Here is an 18,817-nt window from a genome sequence, read left to right on the forward strand (position 1 = left end):
TTTTTTAATGTATCAACATATTTTCAACTGCATTGCAAAGCAGGAGATGAAGAATAACTTGTAGAAAATAAAGAACATCTAGTATAGTAATTATATTACTCAATGACAGAGAAATTCAGGAGTAGTGGAAAATGTATGATACTAGGAATGTTGGTAATTACTAGGGTATGCTGAGTTCTGTATATTTATTTGCTCAGATTCACCAAGTAAAATATGATCAAGCTATCAAAAAGAAGGTTCTACATTTTAAAATGCTTTAAGTCAATATAACAAATGTTATGAATTCATCCCTTATTTATTTATTTTTTCTCCAGTTGTAACAGAGCTTCAAATTGACATATCCACAGCGCATGTCTAGAGAAGAGAAGATATTTTACTAGAATATATCAACTAAAATGACTTTTACTCTTCAATCTGTCATCTGTTGTATTATAAATCTAACATCTTTACAAATCTTTCTTCTTTACATCATTATGATTCCTTTGAAGTGTGGTTTCAGTTTCAATGTCCAAGCCTTCATTTAAGGAATTTATTTTGTTTATTGTGTACTTTTGAGTAATTAATGATAATTTTGCAGAGATTTTTAAAAAATCATCCTAAAATTGATATAGGATCTTAAGGGACCCTGGATAACGAAAACAATCTTGGAAAAGAAGAACAAAGTTGGAAGACTCCCACTTCCTGATTTTAGAACTTACCACAAAGTTAAAGTAATCACAACAGTGTGCTATTGGCATAAGGACAGGCATATAGACCAAGATGAAGAGCCGAGAAATAAGTCCTCACATATATAGTCAGATGGTTTTTGACAAGGGTGACAAGAGCATTCAGTGGGGATAGGATGGTTTTTTCAACAGTGCTGGGAAAACTTGATATCTACGTGCAAAAGAATGACCTTTATTTTTATCTTTGGTTATTATTAAAGAACAAGATTTCATAAATTTTCTCAGTTTTGTTTTGTTTTATTTTATTGCTACTCTGACCCTTATTGTTTCCTTTCTTCTCCTTGTCATTCATTTCCTTTGTTCTTCTGTTTTAGTTTTTTAAGGTATAAGTTGAGGTCAATGATCTTTCTTCTTTCAAGATTGTTTTGGTTGTCCAGGTCACTTAAGATTTTATACAATATGTATAAGTGTGTGTGTGTTTAACTCAGGATTATATAGCTTAAGTGGTGAACTCTACCAAATACTTAATGAAAAATAGTATAAATTCTGTACAATCTGTTTTTTTCTACCATTATTATTGGAAGAATAAAATAAATAAATAATAAAATTTATTCCATATTTATTTAAGGTGTAGAGCATAATGAGTTGGTTTACATACATTATGAAATGATTACAACGATAGGTTTAATGGACATCTGTCATCTCATAAAGATACAAAGTAAATAGAAAAAAAAGTCACTTGTAACAAGAACTTTTAGAAATTACTCTCTTTTACAACCTTCATATAAAATATAGAGCAGTGTTAATTATTGTAATCATGTTGCACACAATATTCCTAGGACTTAATTAGTTTATAACTGGAAGTTTGTATGTTTTGACTACCTTCATCCAGTTCCTCTCACCCCATTTCCCACCTCTAATAATCACAAATCTGATCTCCTTTTCTAAGAGTTCGTTGTTTGCTTGGTTTTGAAATATAGTTGACATACAACACAATGTTAATTCCTGATGCACAATATACTGATTCCATATTTCTATACATTTCACAATGATCACCACAATGTCTAGTTACCATCTGTCACCATGTAAAGAGATTACATAATTATTGACCAAATTCCCCACACTGTAAGTTCATATGTGTGACTCATTTATTTTGCAACTGGAAGTCTGTACCTATTAATCTCTCTCACCTATTTCTCTCATCCCCCCTACCTCCCTCCCCTCAGGCAGCCATCTGTTTTTTCTCTGTATCTATGAGTCTGTTTCTGTTTTGTTGTGTTTGTTCATTTGTTTATTGTTTTCTAGATTTCACATACAAGTGAAATCTTACAGTATTTATCTTCCCTGTCTGATGTATTTTGTGTAGTCTAATAAACTTTAGATCCATCCATGTTGTCACAAATGGCAACATTTTATTCTTTGTTATGGCTCAGTAATTTTCCATTATATATATATATATATATATATATATATATATAAAATATATGTTGTATATATATAATATATGAGGTATATATATATATACCACTTTGACTGTATCCATTCATCTATCAGTGGGAACTTAGGTGGTTTTCATATCTTGGCTACTATAAGTAATGCTGCATTGAACAACGGGGTGGATATATCATTTTGAATTAGTGTTTTATTTTTCTTAGGAAAAATACCCAGGAGTGAAATTGCTGTATCATATGGTGGTTCTATTTTTAATTTTTGAGGAACCTCCATACTGTTTTCCACACTGGCTGTGCCTACTTATATTCTCACCAGCAGTGTGTGAGGGATCCCTTTCTCCACATCCTTATCAGCACTGTTATTTGTTGTCTCTTTGATAATGGCTATTTGACAGGTGTAAGGTGATATCTCATTGTGGTTTTGATTTGCATTTCTCTGACATTTAAGGATGTTGAGGATCTTTTCATGTGCCTATTGGCCCTCTGTATGTCTTCTTTGGAAACATGTCTATTTAGGTCCTCTGCTCACCTCTTAATTGTTTTTTGTTTTGTTTTGTTTTGTTTTGTTTTTTATGTTGAGTTGTATGAGTTTTTTTGGTATATTTTGGATATAAACCATTTATCAGATAAGTTATTTGCAAACATCTTCTCCCATCCAGTAGGGAAATTTATTTTTTCTTTTGTTGATGATTTCCTTCCCTGTGCTAAGGCTTTTAAGTTTGATTAGGTCCCATTTGTTTATTTTTCCTTTTGATTCCCTTGCATGAGGAGAGAGATCCAAAAAAGTATTGCTAAGACCAACATGAATGTTAGTTTTCTTCTAGAGTTGTATGGTTTGAGGTTTTACATTTAAATCTTTAAGTTTATTTTTGTATGAGAAAGTTGTCCAGTTTCATTCTTTTGAATGCATCTATTCAGTTTTTGCAACACCACTTATCGAACAGGCATTTTCCACATAGAAAAAGACATAGAAAACAAACTTATGGTTACTAAAATGGAAAGGTGGGAGGAAGGATAAACTAAAAGTATGAGATTAACAGAAACAAAATATTATACATAAAAAAGATAAGCAACAAGGATTTACTGTATAGCACAGGAAAATATATTCAATATTTTGTAATAATTTATAAAGGAAAATAATCTGAAAAAATATGTAAATTTACACCTTACTGTACAACTTAAAATAACATAATATTGTAAATCAACTATATTTCAATAAAAGAAAGAATTAAAGATAACTAAAAAAAAGAAACTATAAAGAACAAAAAATGTTTTTATTAACAGACAACATGATAATCTATATAACAGAAAAGATGTTGTAATCTACTAAAATGTTACTAGAATTCACTGGTGTGTTTATCAAGATTGCAGAATATAAGATAAGTACACAAAAAAATAAATCACTTGTATGTGTTTTACATACAAGAGACAGTTGGAGATTGAATGAATAAAGTATTGTCATTTTAAGATATTATCCGAAATGTAAAATACCTAGGGATAAATAAAAACTAAGAAATGCAAGATTTTTACACTGAACATTACAAAATATTGCTGAAAGAAGTTATAGGAGAATTAAATAAATTGAGAGACAAACTATGTACATGGAATGGAAGACTCAATATAGTTTAGATGTCAATTTTCCCAAAATAATATAAAGATTCAGTGTATTCCCAATCAAACTCAAGTAATTATTTTTGGTAGAAATTGACATTGTGATTTTAAAATTTATATGAATATACAAATAAATTAGAATAGACAAAATAATTTGAAGAAGAAAGCTGCATGACTAACACTACCTGATTTCAAGACTATTTATTAATCTATAATTATGAAGAAATTGCTACTGACACCAAAATAGATCCAGCAAGCAGAATAGAGATTCCAGAAATAGACCCATATGTATTTGGAAAATGGATTTTCAGCAAAGGTGGAAAGACAATAAAACCTAATCTTTCAAAAAATATTTCTGGAACAATTGGATATGCATATGCAAAAAAATTTTTTTAAAAAATAAATAAATAAAAGAAATTTATCCCTAATCTTTATGTTAGAAATAAATATATAGAAATAAATTCAGAATGAACCTGAGTCCTAAATTTAAGAAATAATACTCTAAAAACTCTAGAAAAATTTTAAGAAAATGTCTGTAAGATGAGTTAGAAAAATATATTTAAAATATACCAACAAAAGCACAATAGAAGTCACTGTTAAGAGAATGACTATAGATAGTACTGGCTTCTGTGACTTTCTGACAGTGAGCCTTTGTTCAGTCACACTGTTACCTGATTGATTAAATTTTGAAACAAGTCCTTTGCTAGGATTGGACTTTATGCAAAGTGTCTGGTGTTGAGTTCTCAATTCAGATGAACTTCGCTGGTGAGCTACTGAGAACTGAGACCCAAAAAATAATGTGGAAGCCATTGTGTGAATTTGACAAGTAAAATCCATGTGGCTGACAGAGTCTTGGTGCTCTGGCCAGGTGTCAGGCTTATGCCTCTGAGGTGGGAGAGCCGAGTTCAGGACATTGGTCCACAGACACCTCCCAGCTCCATGTAATATCAAAGAGCAAAAGCTCTCCCAGAGACCTTTATCTCAATGTTAAGACCCAGCTCCACTCAACAACTAGAAAGCTACAGTGCTGGACACCTTATGCCAAACAACTAGTAAAACAGGAGCACAACCCCACCCATTAGCAGGGAGGCAGCCTAAAATCATAATAAGGTCACAGACCCCACAAAACACACCACTGGAGGTGGTCCTGCAACCAGAAAGACAAGATCCAACCTCATCCACCAGAACACAGGCACTAGTCCCCTCCCCAAGAAACCTACACAATGCACTGAGCCAACCTTAGCCACTGGGAGAAGACACCAAAAACAACAGGAACTACAAACCTGCAGCCTGTGAAAGGAGACCCCAAACACAGTAAGTTAAGCAAAATGAAAAGACAGAGAAATATGCAGCAGATGAAGGAGCAAGGTAAAAACCCACCAGATCAAACAAATGAAGAGGAAATAGGCAGTCTACCTGAAAAAGAATTCAGAGTAATGATAGTAAAGATGATCCAAAATCTCAGAAATAGAATGGAGAAAATACAAGAAACATTTAACAAGGACCTAGAAGAACTAAAGAGCAAATAAAACAAAGATGAACAACACAATAAATGAAATTAAAAATTCTCTAGAAGGAATCAATAACAGAGTAACTGAGGCAGAAGAATGGATAACTGACCTGGAAGATAAAATAGTGGAAAAAACTACTGCAGAGCAGACTAAAGAAAAAAGATTGAAAAGAATTGAGGACAGTTTCACAGACCTCAGAGACAACATTAAATGCACCAAAATTCAAATAATAAGGTTCCCAGAAGAAGAAGAGAAAGAGAAAGGGACTGAGAAAATATTTGAAGAGATCATAATTGAAAACTTCCCTAATATGGGAAAGGAAATAGTGAATCAAGTCCAAGAAATGCAGAGAGTACCATAAAGGATAAATCCAAGGAGAAACATGCCAAGACACATACTAATCAAACTATCAAAAAATTAAATTCAAAAAAAATATTAAAAGCAACAAGGGGAAAAACCAAATAACATACAAGGGAATCCCCATAATGTTCACAGCTGATCTGTCAGCAGAAACTCTGCAAGCCAGAAGGGAGTGGCAGGACATATTTAAAGTGATGAAGGGGGAAACCCTACAACCAAGATTACTCTACCTAGCAAAGATCTCTTTTAGATTCGACAGAGAAATTAAAACCTTTACAGACAAGCAAAAGCTAAGAGGATTCAGTACCACAAAACCAGCTTTACGACAAATGCTAAAGGAATTTCTCTAGGCAGGAAACACAAGAGAAGAAAAAGACCTACAATAACAAACCAAAAACAATTAAGAAAATGGTAATAGGAACATACATATTTATAACTACCTTAAATGGGAATGGATTAAATGCTCCAACCAAAAGACAAAGACTGGCTGAATGGATGCAAAATCAAGGCCCATATAAATGCTGTCTAAAAGAGACCAACTTCAGACTTATGGACACATATAGACTGAAAGTGAAGGGATGGAAAAAGATACTCCATGCAAATGGAAATCAAAAGAAAGCTGAAGTAGCAATTCTCAAATCAGACAAAATTGACTTTAAAATAAAAACTATTAAAAGAGAAAAAGAAGGACACTACATAATGATCAAGGGATCAATCCAGGAAGAAGATATAACAATTGTAAATCTTTATGCACCCAACATAGGAGAACATCAATACATAAGGTAAATGTTAACTGCCATAAAAAGGGAAATTGACAGTAACACAATCATAGCAAGGGGCATAACACACCACTTTCACCAATGGACAAGCAAGATCATCCAAAATGAAAATATATAAGGAAACACAAGCTTTAAATGATACATTAAACAAGATGGACTTAATTGATATTTATAGGACATTCCATCCTAAAAAATCAGAATACCCTTCCCTCTCAAGTGCTCATGGAACAATCTGCAGGATAGATCATATCTTGGGTCACAAATCAAGCCTAGGTAAATTTAAGAAAATTGAAATCATATCCAGTATCTTTTCTGACCACAAAGTTATGAGACTAGACATCAATTACTGGAATATATCTGTAAAAAATATAAGCACATGGAGGCTAAACAATACCCTATTAAATAACCAAGAGATCACTGAAGAAATCAAAGAGGAAATCAAAAAAATACATAGAAACAAATGACAATGAAGACACAATGACACAAAACCTATGGGAAGAAGCAAAGCAGTTCTAAGAGGGAAGTTTATAGCAATACAATCCTACCTCAACAAACAAGAAACATCTCAAATAAACAACCTAACCTTGCACCTAAAGCAATTAGATAAAGAAGAACAAAAAAAACCCCAGAGTTAGCAGAAGGAAAGAAATCATAAAGATCAGATCAGAAATAAATGAAAAAAAATGAAGAAAACAATGGCAAAGATCAATACAACTAAAAACTGGCTCTTTGAAAAGATAAACAAAATTGGTAAACCATTTGTCAGACTCATCAAGAAAAAAAGGGAGAAGACTCAAATCAATAGAATTAGAAATGAAAAAGGAGAAGTAACAACTGACACTGCAGAAATACAAAGGATCTTGAGAGATTACTACAAGCAACTCTATGCCAATAAAATGGACAACCTAGAAGTAGGGGACAAATTCTTAGAAAAGCACAACCTTCTAAGCCTGAAACAGGAAGAAATAGAAAATATAAACAGAGCAATCACAAGCACTGAAATTGAGATGGTGATTAAAAACTTTCCAGCAAACAAAAGCCCTGGACCAGCTGGCTTCACAGGTGAATTCTATCAAACATTTAGAGAAGAGCTAACACTTACTGTTTTCAAACTTTTCACAAATATAGCAGAAGGAGGAACACGCCCAAACTCATTCAACAGGCCACCATCACCCTGATATCAAACCAGAAAAAGATGTCAGAAAGAAAGAAAACTACAGGCCAATATCACTGATGAACATAGATGAAAAAATCCTCAACAAAATATAAGCAAACAGAATCCAACCACACATTAAAAGGATCATACACCATTATCAAGTGGGGTTTATTCCAGAAATATAAGGATTCTTCAATATATGCAAATCAATCAGTGTGATACACCATATTAACAAACTGAAGGTAAGAAAACATATGATCATCTCAACAGATGCAGAAAAAACTTTTGACAAAATTCAGCATCCATTTATGATACAAACCCTCCAGAAAGTAGGCATAGAGGGAACTTACCTCAAAATAATAAACACTATATATGGTAAACCCACAGCCAACATCATTCTCAATAGTGAAAACCTGAAATCGTTTTCACTAAGATCAGGAAAAAGACACGGTTGTCCACTCTCAGTACTGTTATTCAACATAGTTTTGGAAGTTTTAGTCACAGCAAACAGAGAAGAAAAGAAATAAAAGGACTCCAAATAGGAAAAGAAGAAATAAGGCTGTGACAGTTTGCAGATGACATGATACTGTACATAAAAAAATCCTAAAGATGCTACCAGAAAGCTACGAGAGCAAATCAATGAATTTGGTAAAGTAGCAGGATAAATAATTAATGCACAGAAATCTCTTGCATTCCTATACACTAATGAGGAAAAATCTGAAAGAGAACTCAAGGAAACACTCCCATTTACCAGTGCAACAACAAAAAAAAATAAAATACCTAGGAATAAACCTACCTAAGGAGACAAAAGTCCTGTATGCAGAAAACTATAAGACACTGATGAAAGAAATTAAAGATGACACAGAGAGATGGAGAGATATACCATGTTCTTGGATTGGAAGAATTAACATTGTGAAATGACTATACCAACCAAAGCAATCTACAGATTTAATGCAATCCCTATCAAACTACCAATGGCATTTTTCACAGAACTAGAACAAAAAATCTCACAATTTGTATGAAAAAAGAACAACCCTGAATAGCCAAAACAATCCTGTGAAAGAGAAACAGAGCTGGAGGAATCAGGCTCCCAGACTTCAGACTATACTACATAGCTACAGTAATCAAGACAGTATGGTACTGGCACAAAAACAGACATATTGATCAATGGAAAAGGATGAAAGCCCAGGTCACCTTATTTTTGATAAAGGATGTAAGAATATACAATGAAGAAAAGACAGCCACTTCAATAAGTGGTGCTGGGAAAACTGGTTACATCTAAAAGAATGAAATTAGAACACTCCCTAACACCATACACAAAAAGAAACTCAAAATGTATTAAAGACTCAATGTAAGGCCAGACACTATAAAACTCTTAGAGGAAAACATAGGCAGAACACTCTATGACATAAATCAAAGCAAGGTCCTTTTTGACCTACCTCTTAGAGAAATGGAAATAAAAACAAAAATAATAAATGGGACCTAATGAAACTTAAAAGCTTTTGCACAGCAAAGGAAACCATAAACAAGAACAAAAGACAACCCTCAAAATGGGAGAAAATATTTGCAAATGAAGCAACTGACAATGGCTTAATCTCCAAAATATATAAGCAGCTCATGCAGCTCAATATCAAAAAAACAAACAACCCAATCCAAAAATGGGCAGAAGACCCAAATAGACATTTCTCCAAAGAAGATATACAGACTGCCAACAACCACATGAAAGGATGCTCAACATCACTAATCATTAGAGAAATGCAAATCACAACTGCAATGAGGTATCACCTCACACCAGTCTGTATGGCCATCATCAAAAAATTTTCAAACAATAAATGCCAGAGATGGTGTGGAGAAAAGGGATCCCTCTCACACTGTTGGTGAGAATGTAAATTTATACAGAGTCTATGGAGAATAGTATGAATGTTCCTTAAAAAACTAAAAATAGAGCCACCATATGACCCAGCAATCCCACTCCTGGGCATATACCCTGAGAAAACCATAATTCAAAAAGAGTCATGTATCACAATGTTCATTGCAGCTCTATTTACAATAGCCAGAACATGGAAGCAACCTTAGTATCCATTGACAGATGAATGGATAATGAAGATGTGGCACATATATAAAATGGAATATTACTCAGCCGTAAAAAGAAATGAAATTGAATTATTTGTAGTGAGGTGGATGGACCTAGAGTCTGTCATACAGAATGAAGGAAGTCAGAAAGAGAAAAACAAATACTGCATGCTAACACATATATATGGGATCTAAAAAAAAAAAAAGGTTCTGAAGAACCTAGGGGCAGCACAGGAATAAGGACAGAGACTTATAGAATGTACTTGAGGACACGGGACGGGGGAAAGGGTAAGCTGAGATGAAGTGAGAGAGTGACATGGACTTACATATACTACCAAATATAAAATAGATAGCTAGTGGGAAGCAGCCACATAGCACAGGGAGATCAGCTGTGTGCCTGTGACTACCTAGAGGAGTGGGATAGGGAGTGTGAGAGGGAGGGAGATGCAAGAGGGAGGAGATATGGGGATATATATATATATATTTATATATATATGTATATGTATAGCTGATATATATAGCTGATATATATATGTATATGTATAGCTGGTTCACTTTGTTATAAAGCAGAAACTCACACACCATTGTAAAGCAATTATACTCCAATAAAGTTATTAAAAAAAAGAGAATGACAGTATAATTCAAAGAATATGCAAAAATATTTGTAAATTGTATAGCTGATAAATTAGTTTTATGCAGAATATTTTAAGTTTAAAAATTCAATGAAACGAATAACCAAATTAAAATGGGCAAAAGTTGTTAACAGATATTTCATATAAGGAGACATACGGATTCAATTTAGCAGAAGGAAAGATGCTCTGTGACATTATTTATTAAAAAATGCAAATGGAAAGCAAAATAATATGACACACCTATCAGCATGTCTAAAAGTAAAGATTGATCATGCCAAGTGTTGTCAAGGATGTGCAGTTACTGAAACTGTAATATATCATTGTGGATGTGTAAAATGGTACAACTATAATTTGACAGTTTGAAGTTAAACATATATCTATCACATGATTGAGATGTTTCACTCTAGGTATTTGTGGAAGTGAAAATAATGCTTATGTCCATAAAAAGCCTTGTACAGAAATGTTCACAGCAACTTTATTTATAGTACCCACAATACGGAAACAAAACACATGTCCATCAACAGGAAAATGGATAAACTGTGGTTTCTAATGTTTACTCTAAGTTTCTGTAGTAAAGTTATGGTATAATACTAACAAGTTTTGGCTGGATCCTGTCCCACTGAATGTATTGCTTTCAGTACTATAGAGTACTCAGGATGATGGCAATTGTAGCTTTTTATTATTTTTTTTTCTGAAAGTAATCTCCATTCCTAAGATTCTCCTTAAGAATCTGTGACAGTACGTGCTAAGTTTTGTTTTATCAGTATGGCATTCATGTCTGGCTGATTCACAAACCTGGCACTTGACTTGATGAACATTCATTAAACAAATATTTGTTGAAATATTAACATCACACAGTTCTTGCGTGCAATATTTAATGGTATTTTTCAATAACTACCTTTTAGTAAATGAATGCGACCAGGAAGCTAAAGGTTCTCCTTAAGATACTGTTAAGAGATGGAAAGTGGATGACAATGTGTTTAAAGATGGCTTGATGTAATGTAGTAGGTTTGCTTCTCCTGAATATGTTAGAACCCTAGAGGAGTATGGCAAAAATGCATAGAGAGCACAGTGTGGATCCATCACTATTACTATAGCAAGACACATCTGTGCCATATTATCTTTCTTATTGTGGCTTCTTGATGTGAGACAATAATCATTTCATTGTGGTGTTTCTGACTAATCATCAAGCATGTGAAGAAACACTGGTGTCACAAGTATGTGTAACTGACTTGCCGCCCCAGGTAGGAGTGATATAAACTTTTCAATTTCAAAATGTACAAAAGTGAATTTCTATTATTTTCTTTCCAGACAAAATATGGGTATATAAATTCATTCTTATATCTTTTGAACAAATACAAAAAAGACATTTTCCAGTTTCCTAGAATACTGCAGTTGATCCTTAGCAAATGAGGAAAATAATAAAACCATACTAGGAAATGTGTTCAAAGGAACTTGAGGTGGAAAAAGATGAACTGACACAAATAAAAAGGGTTTAAAGATGTAACTTCCCACGTGTTCTATAAATTGCCCTTGATATTCATGGCATCTCACAGTATTTTTGAAGCCTGCCTTGTCTAGTATATTTCTTGAAATATGTTTTCTATGTGTCCTGAACTACAACTTTGATTTCCTATAATTCTGCTCTTTCTGCATCTTCATATCTACAGAATCACTTTGTTGTGAGCTGACCAACAGTGCAATAAAATAAATCATTTTACTGCTGTCATATTTTTCCTTTTGTCACTTTATAAAGATAATAGTTGACTTTAAAGAAATTAAAAGGATGAGACGAGTCAGTGATTTCTTCAGTTATTCTTCAAAGAGTTATGTGTCATAAATAAATTAATTCCATTGACTTACTGGCAGTATCTTATGGCAAGAAGGGAATTCTAAAAAATATTTTTTTCTATCAAGACAAATATGATATAATTCAACAACTCTTGCCTTAATTTACAACACTGAACCTTAGAAATTGTGGGCAAATATATAATATCATGAAACTGTCATTATACATTTTACATTTCAAGTTATGTTATTAAATAACCCAATAGCATACATGTTATGTTTTAGCCAGTTTCAAATTCTTCCTTGGATCGAAATAAACATAAATCCTATTATAGAATTTGAGTAGGACAGATAGTTTGATTGATTAAATATCATCTTAAATACTTCTTGTTCACATACATGCATCTTATTGCAGTCAGTTTTTAATATTAACATTTAAAATCAAAGCAAAACTTGATTAGAATGACTTAGTAATTCTATAACTATTTCCAAATTAAATGTATAGTTATGGTTAAGCAAACAACATTTGCGTTATTAACAGGTAACATCATACAAAAGCTCTTCTGTTCATGAATGGACTGATAGGATAGATTGTGAAATGATCTAGGACATTAGTCTCCTAATTCAAAATGTATATTGCTCATTTAATAGTTTTGGGGGGTGGTGTTATTTTTTCGTGTGCACTAAATTTCCCTTCTTCCACAAACCTTCCATTGTGAATCTGCATAACTGAAAATGTCTTACCTTTCACTTTATTTTTTTCAGATTTTCTTCATTCTTTAACAAATTACAGTATACAATCTAAATATAAATGTTTTAATTTTCAAACAAATAAAAATATAAAGATTATAATCCACTAATTATGTAAACAGCCACAAATAGTAAATACAAATATGTATTATATTAGCTTCAGGCTTTTAAATAAATAAGAAAAAAATAGAAATTTCCCCCATTACCCTCCTTGGTCCATTTTCACCCCTGTCTTTCCAAATATATGCTTAATGAATCTAATTATATGGAATAGTTTGCAAGATTTGTCTTTAAGTTTACATAAATTGTTATTATTACATAATTCCTTGTCTCATCTATCTTTAGGTATTTATATCCATATTGATACAGAGGGGCTTCATTTACTTACTTTAACTACTGGATTATAATTTATTTTATTAATATACCTCTCAATATATCTACATCCCATCAGATAGACTTTTTTTTTTTTCCAGTTTTCTTCTTTACAAAGAGTGATCCAATATACATTCCTATAACGGTTTTCTATGGCACATTTGTAAACATTTACGTAGGTGATATATCTAGAACTGAAAGCTTATTCACACATTAGAAACATTTTAAATTCTCTTAGAAATTCTCTAACACACTATACAGTGGTTGTACTAATTTACCCTTTCCCCAACAGTGTATGAGAGTTTCCATTTATTCAAAACCTTTCCAATATATTGTTTACTTTCTTTTAAATTAATGTTATACTTAAGGAGTATAAATTTATATCTCAATATGTTTCTCCCCACCCTTTCTTGCTTTTCTGATTACTAATAAGATTGACACCTTAGTTCATATAATTTGATATTTGTCTACAGGATGACTTGTTTTCAGTGATTTGTTGGGTTTTTTTATACATTGTGGATGTTAATTCTCTTCATCTCATGAGACAACTATTTTAAAATTCAGCTGCTAATCTTTTAACAAAGATTCAAATGGAGTCTTCATTAAATGCATGTCAAATCCCTAGTTACTGCTTCTCCTAATATCATTCTGCAGAGATCCATGCAATGCAGAAATGTTAGGTTTGCTCTCCTTCAGGAGCTTTCATCAAAATTTCACCAATGCCTCCTGGATGGACAGGAATACACTGTCCTTGTGTGTTAAATCTCTGCTCTACATCCTGTCTTTACCCAGCTCTAGGGCAGTAGTAGGAGGGATCTGAATTTACGAGTTGTGAGAAGAAAATAACTTGGAGGTTAGCTCAAAAGAAGTCTTCCTACTGGGCAGAAGTAATTGATTCTATGTCAGTTGTTTAATGACACCATAAGGCATGCACCCTACCAACAAGCCAGCTGTAGTAGCCTGGGGCTTTGCTACTTAACTTTTTCACATACACTATGTGTGGACTACATAAGTTTTTTCTTCAATGATATTTCTAAACATTTTAAATTCTTCTGTGAATGCTTGGGTTTTACTGAAGTAGATAAACTAGTACATTTAATGGAGAATTCTCTGTGACCTATTTGCCATGTTGGTACAGTCTTTAAACTTACATAACAAAAATGAATTAAAAACATTTAATTCACTTTAATTATTGAAACTTGAGTCAACTATATAATTGTGCAAAAGAAAAAAAAACACTCCTGTGTGTTTTCCTTTCACTGCTAGCACAGAACACTGCTAACACTTCCAGTGTTAAAGAAAAGGATTCAACAGCACCTGTTAAAGATGGTAAGGCAGACTTTGCTTAGGACCATCATGGTAGATAGGGACCACTGCAGTGGGATTTCACAGTGGTAGAAAGATTAAGCTCAATTCCAAAAACAGCACAAGCAAGTGGGAATCTACAGCCAAGCGTTAGGGTGGGGGTCAGTGAATGGAAATTTACTCAGAGGAAAAATCAGGGGTAAGGGGAATCCTGTCTACACTGACCTAACAGGATTCTTGCTGAAGCCAGGCCTGGGCAATGATGGAGAATGAGGAAATTGATCAGAAATCAAAGGTGATCAGATATTGAGGGTTGGGGGTTCTGGTTAAACTGACTTAGCAGGCTTCTTGTTAAAGCTGGATTTTACAAGGAAGTAAGTGTACTGATAGGCATAGGAAAAGGTTTGTGAGCCTGCCTAAAGTTTGGCCAAACAAAGGATCTCTGTCACTGGTAAACAAATATGTGGAGGTTTCTCCCACACCAAGCAGTTCTCCTGGGATACCAGTTGGGTGTCCTATAATTCAATTCAATTTCGACACATCTATATGAAGTTAGCATCAGATCCCACAAGTTAAAGGCTCAGTCCCACAAGAATACCCTCAATTTTATCCATTTAACATTTGATCTCTTTCCCTTTTTTTATTTTACAAAGATTTTTTTTTTTTGCCAAAAAATTTACTATTATAAATACTAGGACAATTTCACAAAAATTACATTTACACATTGTGAAATAACCAGAAATGTTATTTCTTATTAACTGGAAGTTCCAGGTTGTCACCTCTATTTATGACCTACTGACTATAAGTCAGGGCTCTCATGATTCCCTTTGTGGGTTCAATAATTTGTTAAAATAACTCACAGAATTCAGGGAAACACCTACTTATTTTTACTGGTTAATGATACAGTAAAGGATGTGATAAAGGATGCAGATGAACAGCCACATGAAGAGATACATAGGGCAGGGTCTGGAAATGTCCTCAGTGAAAGATCTTCTGTCCCCCTGGAGTTAGGGTGCACCACCCTCCCATTATGTGGATGTATTCACCAACTTAGAAGCTCCCCAAACCCGTACTATTGGAATTTTTATGGAGGCTTCATCATCTATGAGGTTGAAAGTCCCAAGCTTCTATTCGTGGCTGGTCTTTCTGGTGACCAGCCCCCATCCAAGAGCTCACCAAGAGTCACCTCATTAAAACAAAGATATTCCTAACACCCTGGAATTTCCAAGGGATTTAGGAGCATGGTGCCCAATGCTCCTATCACTCAGGAAATTACAAAGGTGTTAGGAGTTCTGTGTCAAGACTGAGGTCAAAGACTAAATGTTAGACAAAATGATTCTCCTAACACCATTATTTTCAAGGGTTTTAGGAGCTCTCTGTCAGGAACCATATACTGAGAACTATATATATATACACATATATATGTATATGTATATGTATGTGTATATATATATATATATAATTTATTTATTATTTCACTATATGTAATTTTGTGACATCATCCTAATATTTATAATATTATATTGTTTGGCAAACAAAATTATTTGTAAAAGAGAAGGGAAATAGAGCAAATGTTAAATTTATAGTATATAATTTCTCAAGTTTGTTCTCTGACACATATGTAATAATTTAAAAACAGTATTAGAAAGTATTCCTTAAGAACATTTACTAAACAAAAGTTATTTATCTGCCTGGGAGAAGAAAATGTAATATGCTAGGATTGTGGAGATTACTATTTTGTTTCTCATACAGAAGTTTTGGTGAAGTTATTTACAAAGCCTGTTTGATCCTCTGTGTGTTGGCCTTTCACCTTTCCAGGAGACTTCTCATCACCATCTTCTTCTTTGCCCCAGATTTCCTGCAAAAGCCATGCTCAAACTGAATTACAACTTGAGTCAGTCAACTAAAACATGACAGTGTGGCTGCATTGGCTTCAAACAAAAGAGATAACGATATTCTGCAGTGTTTTGTACTGTAGAATCCAAACCAAATGTTCTAGGGAGTTAAAAATCCATAAGGAAAATGTTTGAAGGATTTTCCCTCCAAGTGCTGCTTAGTAGTCTTAAACTACTTTGTCATTTCACTATCCACAGAGTTATAGTGTGGTTTAGAGGGCTTTCATTCCAGAGCTTTTGTGAGGAGTTTCCCACCATACTTTGGTACATAAAATATGGAATAAAAAGAGCACATCCTGTTTCTTCTTTATTATGGAACAATTATTTGTGTAGGTTTTCCAGTAAATCAGGAGGTGGACAAGGATGTCAGAGCCAGTAACATTTTTGCAACAAGTTTGTATTAAAAACTACATATATCCAAATTTGGTTTCAATTTTATGATATGAAGTTAAAGTGTTTCCAACTCATTTTTAGGACAATTATTCATTTATTCCTGAATCTCAAAATAGAATCCTGAATCTTAAAACTGCATGTGTTTTATTCATTTGTTATGTTTTTCACTTACCTAACTGCTGTGTGTGTGTTTTTTTGTTTTTTTTTTTTAAACATCTTTACTGGAGTATAATTGCTTTACCATATTGTGTTAGTTTCTGCTGTACAACAAAGTGAATCAGCTATATGTATACACATATCCCCATATCCCCTCCTTCTTGCATCTCCCTCCTACCCTCCCTATTGCACCCCTCTAGGTGGTAACAAAGCACTGACCTGATCTCCCTGTGCTATGCAGCTGCTTCCCACTAGCTATCTATTTTGCATTTGGTAGTGTGTATATGTCCATGCCACTCTCTCACTTCATCCCAGCTTACCCTTGCCTTTCCCCATGTCCTCAACTCCATTCTCTACATCTGTGCATTTACTCATTTCCTGCCCCTTGGTTCATCAGAACCATTTTTTTTATTCCATGTATTTGTGTTAGCATACGGTATTTATTTTTCTCTTTCTGACTTACTTCACTCTGTATGAGAGACTCTAGGTCCATCCACCTCACTACAAATAACTCAATTTTGTTTCTTTTTATGGCTGAGTAATATTCCATTGCATATATGTGTCACATCTTTACCCGTTCATTGGTTGATGGACACTTAAGTTGCTTCCATGTCCTGGCTATTGTAAATAGAGCTTACAATGTACATTGTGGTACATGTCACTTTTTGAATTATGGCTTTCTCAGGGTATATGCCCAGTAGTGGGATTGCTGGGTCATATGGTAGTTCTATTTTTAGTTTTTTAAGGAACCTCTATACTCTTCTCCATAGTGACGGTATCAACTTACATTCCTACCAACAGTGCAAGAGGGTTCCCTTTTCTCCACACCCTCTCCAGCATTTATTGTTTGTAGATTTGTTGATGATGGCCATTCTGACTGGTGTAAGGTGATACCTCATTGTAGTTTTGATTTGCATTTCTCTAACGATTAGTGACGTTGAGCATCCTTTCATGTGTTTGTTGGCAATCTGTATATCTTCTTTGGAGAACTGTCTATTTAGGTCTTCTGCCCATTTTTGGATTGGGTTGTTTGTTTTTTTGATATTGAGCTGCATGAGCTGCTTGTTTATTTTGGAGATTAATCCTTTGTCAGTTGCTTCATTTGCAAATATTTTCTTCCATTCTTAGGGTTGTCTTTTTGTGCTGTTTAGGGTTTTCTTTGCTGTGCAAAAGCTTTTAAGTTTCATGACCCATCTCTGCTGTGTGTTTTCCAGTGACTTTTTAGTTAGCATTATTTCTCTGTGCTTAGACTTACATATTGATTTGTCCCTCTCTTGTCTTTCTTCAAATTCATCTTATTCTGAAAAAGATAAGCAAATATGGTATCACACTAGGAATTCATCATCTGCTTAATTAATAATCTCCATAATACAAACAGTGAGTGTAAACATTCCCAAGTATTTTGCAATTGATCTTCAGTGTTTTTAGTTTAAAAAATAAGAAAATTAATATCTTTAATGTAAAGAGATGTTGCTCAATATAGACTGGCATATCTTCCTACTTTATATCTATAATGTTGGATGCAAAACAAATAAATAAACAATAACAGCAAGATTGCAGAAGCCTTGCGTAATAACTATTTTTAGGCTTACCTAACTTTTGTGATTGGTTCAAATAGTTAATTTGTCAGTAAATTTGAAAGTGATACTAAACAGGAAATCATAAACAATTAATATAAGAACACACCATGTGTTTTTAGAATTAAAATATATATGATAATATATATTGATATTTTGATCAATATATTGATATTTAGTAACCAACCTAGTTGTGTGAGGCTACAGTTGTAACTTAGAATATAATTTGCTTAAGGAGAATTCTATTATTATCTTTATTACAAAAAGATGTAACTTTAATAAATGAAATCTATGATTTCAAGTTGTAATGTCTAAAAAATGAATTAATGCTTTACTTACAAGA

This window comes from Pseudorca crassidens, chromosome 13, assembly GCF_039906515.1.
Source record: "Pseudorca crassidens isolate mPseCra1 chromosome 13, mPseCra1.hap1, whole genome shotgun sequence".
NCBI lineage: Eukaryota > Metazoa > Chordata > Mammalia > Artiodactyla > Delphinidae > Pseudorca > Pseudorca crassidens.